Here is a 12072-nt window from a genome sequence, read left to right on the forward strand (position 1 = left end):
CAAGCGATTGGTATCCAATTGGGACGTATGCAGCCATATTTTCCTATATATTCATATAACCGTTGGTTGACTGAAAATTCGAGAGAAAGGGTTGATCGCTTCCAATCATTAATTCATCGACAAAGATGGCTCGGAACCAATAGGTTATTATCTAATGAATCTTTTCTTTATAATACTCTATTCGAGAGTTATCAATATTTATCAAATATGTTCCTATCTAACAAAATGTTATTGGATCAAATTACAAAGACATTGTTGGAGAATAAATGGCTTTTTCCCAATGAAATTGAACACTCAATTCATACAACAGGATTAAGATTTGATATCAGCTGGGAGAATATGGAATGAAGTAAAAGAAAATTGACCAGGCAGTAGGGTCGTGGGAATCAATGAGAGGTTCTACATATGCTCCAATTTAAGATCCTATAAAGACTTGATAGATCTTTAATTTGAGGTTCCCCACTCTGAGATCTCGACCATGTAAGAGTAAGCATAGTCTAATAATATCTCTTTAAGTTAACTAGACTATGCTTACTCCTTATTTCCTCGATTTCGGTTCTAGCATTATTTTTTTCCACACTATCTGAAGAGAGGAAAGGATAGAGTCACAGGATCCGACATGGATATATTTGGTGAGGTTCGGTCGTAACTCCCGTATATTGCAAGATCTTAATAGAGGTGGTATCTAGTCAATCTATGTATCGATCTTCTCAATCTATGTCCTTAATGAAATATACCTCATAATGCGATGGTGTATTCGGAATGGACTCCTCATTAGGTAGAGAATATCTGATCCTACTTGTGATCCATTGTCCTATTACAACAGCGTTAACTTGTAGGTAATCGATCGTCGGAATACCTCGTATCAACAGAGAATCTATCTCAATCTATTGAGATACTCTACGAGATTTGCCATAATATTGCTCATTCAATAAGCATGAGCAATATTATGCCTTGAAGAGGACTCGAACCTCCACGCTCTTAAGCACGAGATTTTGAGTCTCGCGTGTCTACCATTTCACCATCAAGGCATCCCAAAAGGAAATTCTATTCCATTCATATATATATATATATATGAAAAATATCCCGATCTATGAATGAACATATGTTAGAGATAGCGTATTCGAGTATTGATATACAATTGGTCATATAGGTTCAACATATTTTTTATTTATTTTTATTTAGAGGAGATTTCCTATAAAACAAGACGACTGAATGAACATCCTTTCTTTTTCAATTCAATAGAAACCTAAAGAATTGAATATGGTACAAAATAAAAAATATTTTCAAAAACTTGAACTTTTTTCGGTAAAAGTGATGTCTTGGTCCGAGTGGAGGTAGGGGTAACAATCCTTTTCTTTCTCTTTTCCACATGTCCATAGAAACATTTATAAAAAAGAAAGATAGATATCTATTCAATCTATTTTATTAGAGAGGTAATAATTTGTAAAATTAATCGCACTTCTTCCCTTCATAAGGGGTCCATTGATGAAAAGAGACTGGAAAAAGTAAAGTTCGGACCCAATTCCTACAGTTATGGATATAAGCACAATCCAAATTCCTGGAGAGTTATACATTTGTGTATCTATGAGATCATTTACTATTTCTTGAAGCTAAATCTTTCCCCTGGATAGACCATATAGCCAGAAAGACCATAAACCAGAATGGAAGAAAAGCAAATGAAACTCTTTCAAACGATCTCAGGGTATAATTGAAAATGAAGTTTTCACTTTGTACATGTCATATCATGAATTAGTAATTTATTTCAATCTTCGAAAGAGTAGAAAAAGTTTCTAACTTCCAAGTTTAGCAGATTTACATAATCTCATGAATAGGATCGAATATTCCTCCATAATCTATCTCCTTTTTCCTTAAGGAAGCCTTCCCAAGAGGACTTAGATCTATCTATGATTTATGCTTTTTTCTTTTTATTTTTTCTCTTTTGTTCCGATAAACATATTGTCCGATCTGAACGGGAATCAATTTCTAATTTATAAGAATATATAAATCCACTATATAGATAGGTAGATCTCGATCTTGTTTATGAGTTAACGAAAATGTGCAAAAGCTCTATTGGCTTCTGCCATTCTATGAGCCTCTTCCTTTTTGCGTATAGCATTGCCATTCCCTCTAGCAGCATCCATTAATTCGTGACTCAATTTGAAATTCATATTTCGACCCAGACGTTTTCGAGATGTCCCTAATAACCAACGAATGGAAAGTACTTTTCCTTGGGTTGATATTATCTCAGTGGGAACTCGATAAGTTGATCCACCCACACGTCTTGCTTTTACTGTTACATTGGGAGTTACTCTATGTATTGCTTGGCGTAGAATAGATAGTGCATTTTTATCCGTCTTTTGTTGAATCTTTTTGATGGCTTGATAAAGAATTCGATAAGCCAATGATTTTTTTCCATTTTTAATAATACGGTTAACCACCATGTTAACTAATCGATTATGATAAATAGGATCAGATTTTGCAGTTTTTTTTTTTTTTTTTTTTTTTTTTTTTTTTTTTCTGCAGTACTTCGCCGTGACATGAGTGTGAAAAAGGTTCAAGAATCTATTTCATAAAGGCTGAAAATCATTTATTTTTTCTTTTTTACTCCATATTGTAGGGTGGATCTCTAAAGGTATCAAAGATCTCCCTCCAAACCGTACATACGACTTTCCACATTATTATATCTGCATAGATGAGATATATTCTTTATGCATATAATTTTGTTTACTCACTCTCATTTGAGTATCCGCTCCATTTCTTTCTTTTGCTATGACTGGAAATCCTGTATTTTACATATCTATATGATCAAGTCCTTAGGTTTACAAAATAGTGTATAAAAAAGTGTTTCAAATCATTGCTATTTGACTTGAACCCGTTCTAATAAGGTCAAGGTATTTTTGAATTTTTCTGTTGAAACAATTAGGGAAAACTTCGAAAATGATTTCGATATTGAACCTTGGACATATAATAGTTCCAATGAAAAATAAGATCGTGTTTTTTTTTCACGGTAGCCTGCTCTAGTCCCCTTACAAAACATTCGTTATTAGGTTAGCTATATACTTAACATGTTCCTAGCAATTCACATGGCATCATCATGAAATGATACAAGTATTAGATAAGTAAGAATATACAACGCACTAGAACGCCCTTGTTGACGATCTTTTACTTCGGCAGCATCTAGGGTTCCTCGAACAATGTGATATCCCACACCGGGTAAATCTTTAACCCTTCCTCCTCTTACTAATACTACAAAATGTTCTTGTAAATTATGGTCAATACCAGGTATATAAGCAGTGGTTTCAAATCCAGAGGTTAATCGTACTCTTGCAACTTTACGTAAGGCAGAGTTTGGTTTTTTGGGGGTGATAGTGGAAAAGTTGACAGATAAGTTTTCTTCACTGTCACTCTACAAAACCGTACATAAGATTTGCACCTCATACGGCTTCTCGTTCAATTTTTTTTTTATTTCGAAGTACGATAAATTGGATTATTCTCGTTGTTTGAGAATATTAATATTCCCTTCCTTTATACATTATGTCTCAAAGAGTAATTGGAACCAATTAAGTCAAACACATTTTCGTATTCTAACCAAACACTAATGAATCCTATTTGTCCTTTTCAGTCAAAAAGATTATGCAAAATCTTCGGGATTCCCTCTTCCTTCTCTATTCCCATCCTATAAGTACAGTGCCTGAAGAAATACTCTTTTTGTATGAATCGACATTATTACATGCTAATTCCTTCTTGATATCTCGATATATCATTCCTCCAAATCACAAATTGGATTCAAAATTGACGGGTTAATGTGAGCTTATCCATGTGGTTATACACTGTTTGAATTTGAACAGGAATCAATTTAATGAAAGATCCTGGCTTTCATGCTTTTGTTGGGGTTGTCCAAGATCATTTCAATGACCTATGTTGAGGGAGATATATATCCATTTCTATCTGAGATATGATCTGATCGACTGCGTAAGTCCACACGAATAGCAATCGATACCAACGAGATTATACGTAAAAGAAAGTTATTTTTGATATGATATGATGAACTGATGAACGACATCAGTCTTATATCTTGTTTCTGTGGACCGGTGGAAAAGTGAGGGCTCAGCAGGAAGAGGATTGTACCACGAGAGAGCGAAGGGGTCAACCTGTTCCGAATAGACAACATGGATTTTGGAAATGTAGTTGTACTCTTACATCGATCCAGATCAAGAACTATTTTCATCGACGAGGGTAAATATTTGCTCGCTAGACGAGAGGATAGCAGTGCTAGTTACAAATTCTTTTCCTGTAGGATTTCACTTTATTTCTATGAAGTAGTTAACGGTTGCATAGGGTCTTCTCCTTGGTGCAAGAAGAACAATTTGATCTGTATCATCTCTGTATAATCTTGACTCGATCTTGTTCTCCTTGTTCTTCCAAACAATATTGAGTTCTTTCCGTACGCACTAGTGCTAGATCGGATCAAACATGCTGATTCAAGTTCATGTAAAACTTGCTTGATCAAGATAGGTAAAATATTACTGATTTTACGGGACCATATGTTATGATTTAAATCAGTAGGAAATACTACTTTCGACAGGATTCACTCTGAATAGGCTCCAATTTTTTTTTCGTAGTAGTGTGAAAAGAAGGAAGGTCTGGCTTCAAGTTGTTCGAGATAAAATAGTGGGATAGTTGTGTTGAGTCTCTCGACCCTTTGGTAAGTTATTATTCATAAGTCAGTTCTCCTTCCAGATGAGAGTAGGGAAGGGATATAACTCAGCGGTAGAGTGTCACCTTGACATGGTGGAAGTCATCAGTTCGAGCCTGATTATCCCTAAACCTAATGTAAGCCCTTCCATATTTTTTGGTCAAAGGTATAGTAGTACTTACATTATCGATCCTCATATATCACTTCAATCATCAAAGTAGTATGATTGATAGAAAAAATTTCTATTCGATTAAACTCTTTCCTATCCATAACTTTATGGAACTTGGAAATGAAACACCGGAAGAATATTTAAAGCCTTTCACTCAAAATTGGTTGAGATTTCCGCATCTTTTACTATCTTTCCAATTGAAAAGATATTACAATCGGGATTTTGATCCCATTAGTTTAAATTCAGGATATGGCAAGAACACGAACAAGAAGGATGAGATTATCTCGAAGAATCAAGGACCGAGTGAAACTCATTCGGAAAATGATGAGAAAGATATCAATTTGAAGATCGATCGTTATATGAATATATCATATAAAATATATGAAAATATATCATGAAAATTGACCTTTCAATTTAAATTGGTAGATTCCATTATTATTTTAACGTTTTTGTCGAGAGAATGGATTGATTCAATTTGCAGCATATTTAGATAAAGAATATGCAGAGTTATCTATCTACGAGAGAAATGAATAAATGAAATACATAAGATGTCTTTCACATCACAATATATGAATTAACCCCATTGTTCCTTATGGCAGTTCCAAAAAAGCGTACTTCTAGATCAAAAAAAAGAATTTGTAAAAATGTTCGGAAGGGAAAAGCATATCGGGCCGCAATAAAAGCTTTTTCTTTAGCTAAATCTATCTCCACTGGTCATTCGAAAAGTTTTTATTGCATAGCCAATGATGATTCCTCTGGATCATCTGAATCAAAATTGATAGCAATTGATTTGGATGACCCGTAGCACAACATGAGCGAATATACGACACCACCCTCTAGGACCCTGGAGAACAGTGACACAAAATCATTTTATTTGGGTACTCCCAAGGGTGGTCATACGAAAAGGACACGGTCATTAATTAGTTCCACTATAGTACTTTCCTTCAGCCAATATGGATAAATGATGAATTTATAAACCATTTTTCTATCCATTCTGCCTTCCCACTAGAAAGGGATTAGAGTTAATCCTTTTTCTTTTAAGGATCCCGAATGAACTTTAGCATTACCATTATGCTACCGAAAATGTAGCATAATCTTATCAACATCCCAATCCATCCATTCCGATCCAAAACTAGGATTAATTTATTATTATTTATAAATAAAGAGAACCTATGGAATCACGCATGGGGATGATATTATTTCATTATGGAATTGCTCGTGCATTTCGTAATATATGCGCGTTATTTCTTTATGGCGAATAATTACTATAGTTTTAGATATCTTGATTCATTCTTCTTCTGTTTCTGCTCCTCCCAATGATTCATCCCCCTATTGGGTCCCATTTTTTCCCTCCTTTATGGTTGGATAAAAAGAAGTGCTCAATCCTTTAGGAGAACTAAAAGTAATCATCTTTCTTCGTATCTCTACCATTTATAATGCGTAATGCCCAAACCATTGTGACAGAGATACATAAAAAGAGCTGACTAATCTAGTGCAATTTGATCCTATTGATGAAACCCCCTTCTACATCTTAGTAGCTCAAAATAGGATCAATTCATTCATTAACAGCTTATATATGGTAATATTAGCCTGTATGTAATATTATTGGGAGCTATAAATATATTTGGATGTCTCCCCTAAAATTGGAAAGTCTAACATGATAATAATCATATGGGAGATCATGGATCAGAAACATAGTTTCATTCTAGATATGTATATAATCAAACCATCCAATCAAAAAAATTATAAAGTGATGGTATAACCATTTATTGTTTGGAATCTAGTTGTTCCGATTCTTCCCATTGTAAGCGAAATAAGCGAAAATTTACATATATTCTTTGTACGATAATGCATGTGACTATTTCCAATTCTCTTTCGGAACAATGGGATCTGAACCCACAACCTCCATCACCCCAAGATGGCGCGCTACCAAGCTGCACCATGCTCCGTTATAACTATCAACCAACATAAAATTGATTCAAATGTTAATGCCCGAACTTATATCTTATTTGGACTTATATTATATTCACAGATCACTCCCTCTGCTAGACATGTTCCATAACATTGACGATCTGGTGTAAATAAGCTAGTATGGTCCCTACGAAGCCACCATGGTGAAATTGATAGACACGCTGCTCTTAGGAAGCAGTGCGAGAGCATCTCGGTTCAAATCCGAGTGGCGGTATTTTTCCAGGAAGATCTCATCAATCACTTCTTCCTATGTAACAATATATGTTCAATCTATTTTCATTGTGATGGATCAATCCTATCTTTCCATCATACATCTCATTCGGGAATAAAACGAATAAATGAGTTTATTATGATATTCATAACTTTAGAACATATATTGGCTCACATCTCTTTTTCTCTCATTTTGGTTGTCACTCTCATTTATTGGAGAACCTTAGTTTATCGAATTGAAGGACTAAGTAGTTCGGGAGGAAAGGGCATGATAGTTACTTTTCTTTGTACAACGGGATTATTAATTAATCGTTGGCTTTATTCAGGAAATTTACCGTTGAGTAATTTGTATGAATCATTCATGTTCCTTTCCTAGAGTTCATCCGTGTTCCATATACTTCTAGAAGTACGGAGTCGAGATGATCGGTGGTCAGGTGCAATCACTGCGCCAAGTGCTATGTTAACTCATGGTTTTGCTACTTTAGGTCTTCCGGAGGAAATGCAACGATCCGGAATGTTAGTACCCGCACTACAATCTCATTGGTCAATGATGCATGTAAGTATGATATTGTTCAGCTATGCAACCATTTTATGTGGATCCCTAGCATCCATAGCTCTTCTAGTGATTATGTCCAGAGTAAATAGACAGGTTATTTTTGGTGCAATGGACAATTTATTTTCCCGAGCCATTCTTCCCAATGAAAATTTTTATTCACATGAAAAGCAAAAAAGTGATTTGCGATACACTATTTATTTTTCATCAATGAATTATCGTAAATGTCAATTGATTAAACAATTATATCATTGGAGTTATCGTGCGATTGGTCTTGGTTTTTCTCTTTCAACCATAGGTACTCTTTCTGGAGCAATATGGGCCAATGAAGCATGGGGATCTTATTGGAGATGGGATCCAAAAGAGACTTGGGCATTAATTACTTGGACCATATTCGCAATCTATCTGCATACTAGAATGAATAAGGGTTGGCAGGGTGAGGAACCGGCAATTATGGCTTCTTTAGGATTTTTTATAGTTTGGATCTGTTATTTGGGGGTAAATCTATTAGGAATAGGGTTACACAGCTATGGATGGTTGGAACCATAAATGGACTGAATTCCTGGAAGGAAAAGGAAGGATAGATTCGATCCAGTTATTTTATGTCATTGATAAGTGACATCAATAACTGGTACAAGTTATTTCAAGTAGTGATTATAGAATGATGGAATCACTACTTGAAATAACTTGAACTATATTAGATTCAAATAAAATAGATTCAAATAAAAGAAAGACGAATCCTTCATTTGCTCCATTCCATTAAAATTTAAAAAGATAAAAAATAAAATTGAATAGAGAGATAACTGGATCAGGCAGGATAAGCACCAATACCTACCTATTATGAGTAGAAAGAGACATATCAGGATGAAAATATCTCTTGGTCCAGAATCTGTTAAATGAAAGTTCGTCACATTTTCAACTTATATAGAATATTCAATGTAACATAGACAACAAGTGGATGGGAGTTCATATTGTTCCAATTGCCGCTATTGCAATAACAATGATTCAATTTGAAAGGTCGAAGAATATTCAGTCATTTTTTTTTATCGGGAAGAGAATCTCATAGATTCTGCCACAAAACCACTGATTTCCGGCAATGCAAGAGAAGCCATTTCAAAACTACTGGACATAGTTGGTATAGACCTACCATTTCTTTCATCAAGAAGAAGAGTACGTATCCTATCGTCACTTGTTCCCGCTAAGAAGAAAAATGTCGCATCAATTGATTCATGAAAGATCATTTTCAAATGAATCCATTGAGACCTGTATCTACCGTGGAACTGATAATTACAAAACCATATGGGATAGTGAAGACTATCCTCCTTTTCCAATTCTGTTGACCATAGAAGTTGGAGCTGCATAGACGATTTGAACCATTCCTATCATTACCAACCACAGCGAAAAGAAATATAAAATGAGTATGAGGTAGCAATTCCATGTTTGAATTAACCCATTCCCTTTTTTCAATGGAACTCCGGCTACTGAAGCATACATGTACTATAATAATGCGCTTACCCATGTAGGGTAACTGGGTATGTGAAAAAATTGGCAATTTCATTGTATAAGCGATGAAGAACCCTAAATAGAATACTATTTCTTATCCAATATTCCTGAACCTAATGTTGGTCTATCAGATCTCTAGAGACCTATAATTAAAGCTCCGATTAGTGGAAAGATAGAATTACTCGCAGTGTATTGTGGCCAAATAGAAACGTCTCCCCCCCCCTCCCTCCGTACGGATAGAAGTGGGTGAACGAAAATTTATTCCAGTTCCCACATAGGAAATAAAGGTATAATATACCGAGGATAATTGGCTACTGTATATTGCTAACATCAGTAAATGCAACAATCGAGGATTTTGAGTAATTGGCCAAGCAATTAAAATGGCCAAAGTGGTAACAAATCCTGTCAAATAGGTCCGATGGAAAATCCGTCAATTCCCATTCTCCAATGAAAATCAATAAGTCCAGTTATACTCTTTATTCTTTCAATTGGATCAATAATTTATCAAATTGGAAATGGTAATGGACGGAATGTATATATAATGAAAAGGAGTTAGAGTAAACAAATACCTAGAGTATACCATCGAATCAGATCATTCCCTCCTTCTATGGGTGGGAATTAATGGGACTAAGGAACCCCAGATATAGGAAAACCAGCAATTATAGTTGAGCGAGCCAAGGTAATTCGCTCATTATAGAAGATACTTTGCATCTCCACTGATAAAAACCCATACTTGATCCAAGATCTCAAGTATGGGCTTTTATCAGTGGATAAAAAAAAATATTAATTTGAAATGGATTTAACCTTTTTTATTGTGCATATTGATCAGTAAGCTAGACCCGTACTGCGCATTGTCTCACGCCATAAATAAACACGTACACTCAAGAAATCTGTTGGACAAGCGGATTCACACCGCTTACAACCTGCGCAGTCTTCTGTTCTCGGAGCAGAAGCAATATGCTTAGCTTTACATCCTTCCCAAGGTAACATTTCCAATACATCTGTGGGACAAGCTTGCATTGGGTACAACCAATACATGTATCATAAATTTTGACCGAATGTGCCATTGGATCTCCATTAGCTAGTAAATTTTTTTAATTTGATAAGATCATATATAGCCAAATCTTCTAATATATGCCCAATAAAGATGGCTAATAACGAGATATTATGAATATAAAACGAATCAATAATTGTAATCTCCATTATATTTGGAACCGATCTGTATTTTTTGGATCATTTCGATCCCCCTAGATCACCCCGAATATGGTCCAATCATGACAGGTAATTTTCCTAATGATTTTTATATGGATCAATCATGTTTTTTATCGACCGTAATACTATAGAGATTTTGATAGATTCTGGTCATATAGAATAGACATATCTTCTGAGATATACCTTATTTTTTGATAAGGTATAGATATACAGAGATACGATACTTCATCACCATTTCGAAAAATGAAATTGATCGATACGAATTGATTATATGATACGATGTCAGTAGCTGATAAAATAGTTGTTTCAGCGTCTACAATAGCTATAACAAAGATCGATAAGATGCCCTTGGATGGCTATATTTTAAGATAATCCGAATATGCTACTGAATTTGAATCGACCGTATACAGTATTGGCGACACATAAGTGCTCTAACCATGTTTCGACTCGTAATACCAATAGATAATGAAGAAAGCACCTCAAACTCGAATAAGTGTATGCTCGAGCATAATAGATCGACCTCTTATACCTTTATCTTCTCAGATACAAAAGTTATATTTAGTTTTTTATTTTCCATTATCTAATGATCTTCTATTATAAGATCAAGAATAGAATTATACTTCTCATCATACTTATTAGACGAAAAAGATATCTAGGTGGATTAATTATGTGCGCGAGAATTTCCAATATTCTGACTCATGATCGCATTCACTAAAAAAAAAAAAGTGACCTTATCCACATACCTAATCGGATTGAAATATTTGTATTTCAATGGATCTGGGAATTACACGAACTGGTCTATAATTCTGTTGGTTGATAATAGACTCTGATCAATAATACATGTGACATTCTTAATCAAATTATAAATATCCTGATCCTTATTTATGATCCATCTGGAAAAAAGGTATAGTCTCGACCCACCAGTCCTCTCAGATCGAATCCAAACTGAATCTGAAGAATTGGTAGAAATTATTTAATCAGTCAGAATTTTCGTCCATAGTTCCTTCGGACAGACAAGTTAAACTTTGAATTGTTTTAATTCTCGAATCTTCGATCACCGATATTGGTAAACGTCCCGGAGCAATATAATCATAATTTCATTCATGACGATCATACATAGGTCGGGAGTTCATATTCTTCAATCATAAAAAGAAAATTTGATGAACAATACTCAACACAATTTCCACGAAAGATGCAAATTCCAGAATAAATACTATAAATTACCAATTGTTCGTTTTTCCAATCAACAACGAGTGGATTAATCAGGCATAAACGCATACTCTACAAGCAATACTTTGAAAGAATCTGAAGTGTATTCATCCACGAAATCAAGGATGGGAGATCTGTTTTTTATAGGGAGATTTAATAGTCATAGGTAAATGATTCATGTGATATAATGATTATGCATCATTCGCATACATGTAGTAGAAATAGACCATATATCGTGTCCCTATCTCCAAAAATAGAAGAGAATGGAGTTTTAAATATAAGAATAAAAAGTTTGAGCATCGATATTCGCCATGAAAAAAACCAGGCTATAAAAAAAAGCTATACGACCCAACTTTAGCATAATCACTCTGCTATAGCTAGCCCTTTGGGATACATATTTCCCGATCAATCTTTTCGGCGCATTTACCTTTATTGCCTCTGCGAACATAGTAGCGTAATAATCCCATTGCGTTACATAGGGGAGATATTGTTCGGTTCTAAACAATTTGCTTCCTACCCCCCTATGTTAATAATCTGATAGAGGTT

The 12072-nt window shown here is 34.7% G+C and overlaps 1 non-coding gene across 1 annotated transcript; it reads right to left on the reverse strand.

The window, feature by feature from the left end:
* Positions 1-950: 950 nt before the first annotated feature.
* Positions 951-1031, reverse strand: TRNAL-CAA (transfer RNA leucine (anticodon CAA)). The gene has a single exon. It is a non-coding gene; the product is annotated as a tRNA-Leu (tRNA).
* Between the last annotated feature and the right edge of the window lie 11041 nt (positions 1032-12072).

Source organism: Pinus tabuliformis, chromosome 9 (assembly GCF_031772625.1).
Source record: "Pinus tabuliformis cultivar Carrire ecotype Pingquan chromosome 9, CPIR1, whole genome shotgun sequence".
Lineage (NCBI taxonomy): Eukaryota > Viridiplantae > Streptophyta > Pinopsida > Pinales > Pinaceae > Pinus > Pinus tabuliformis.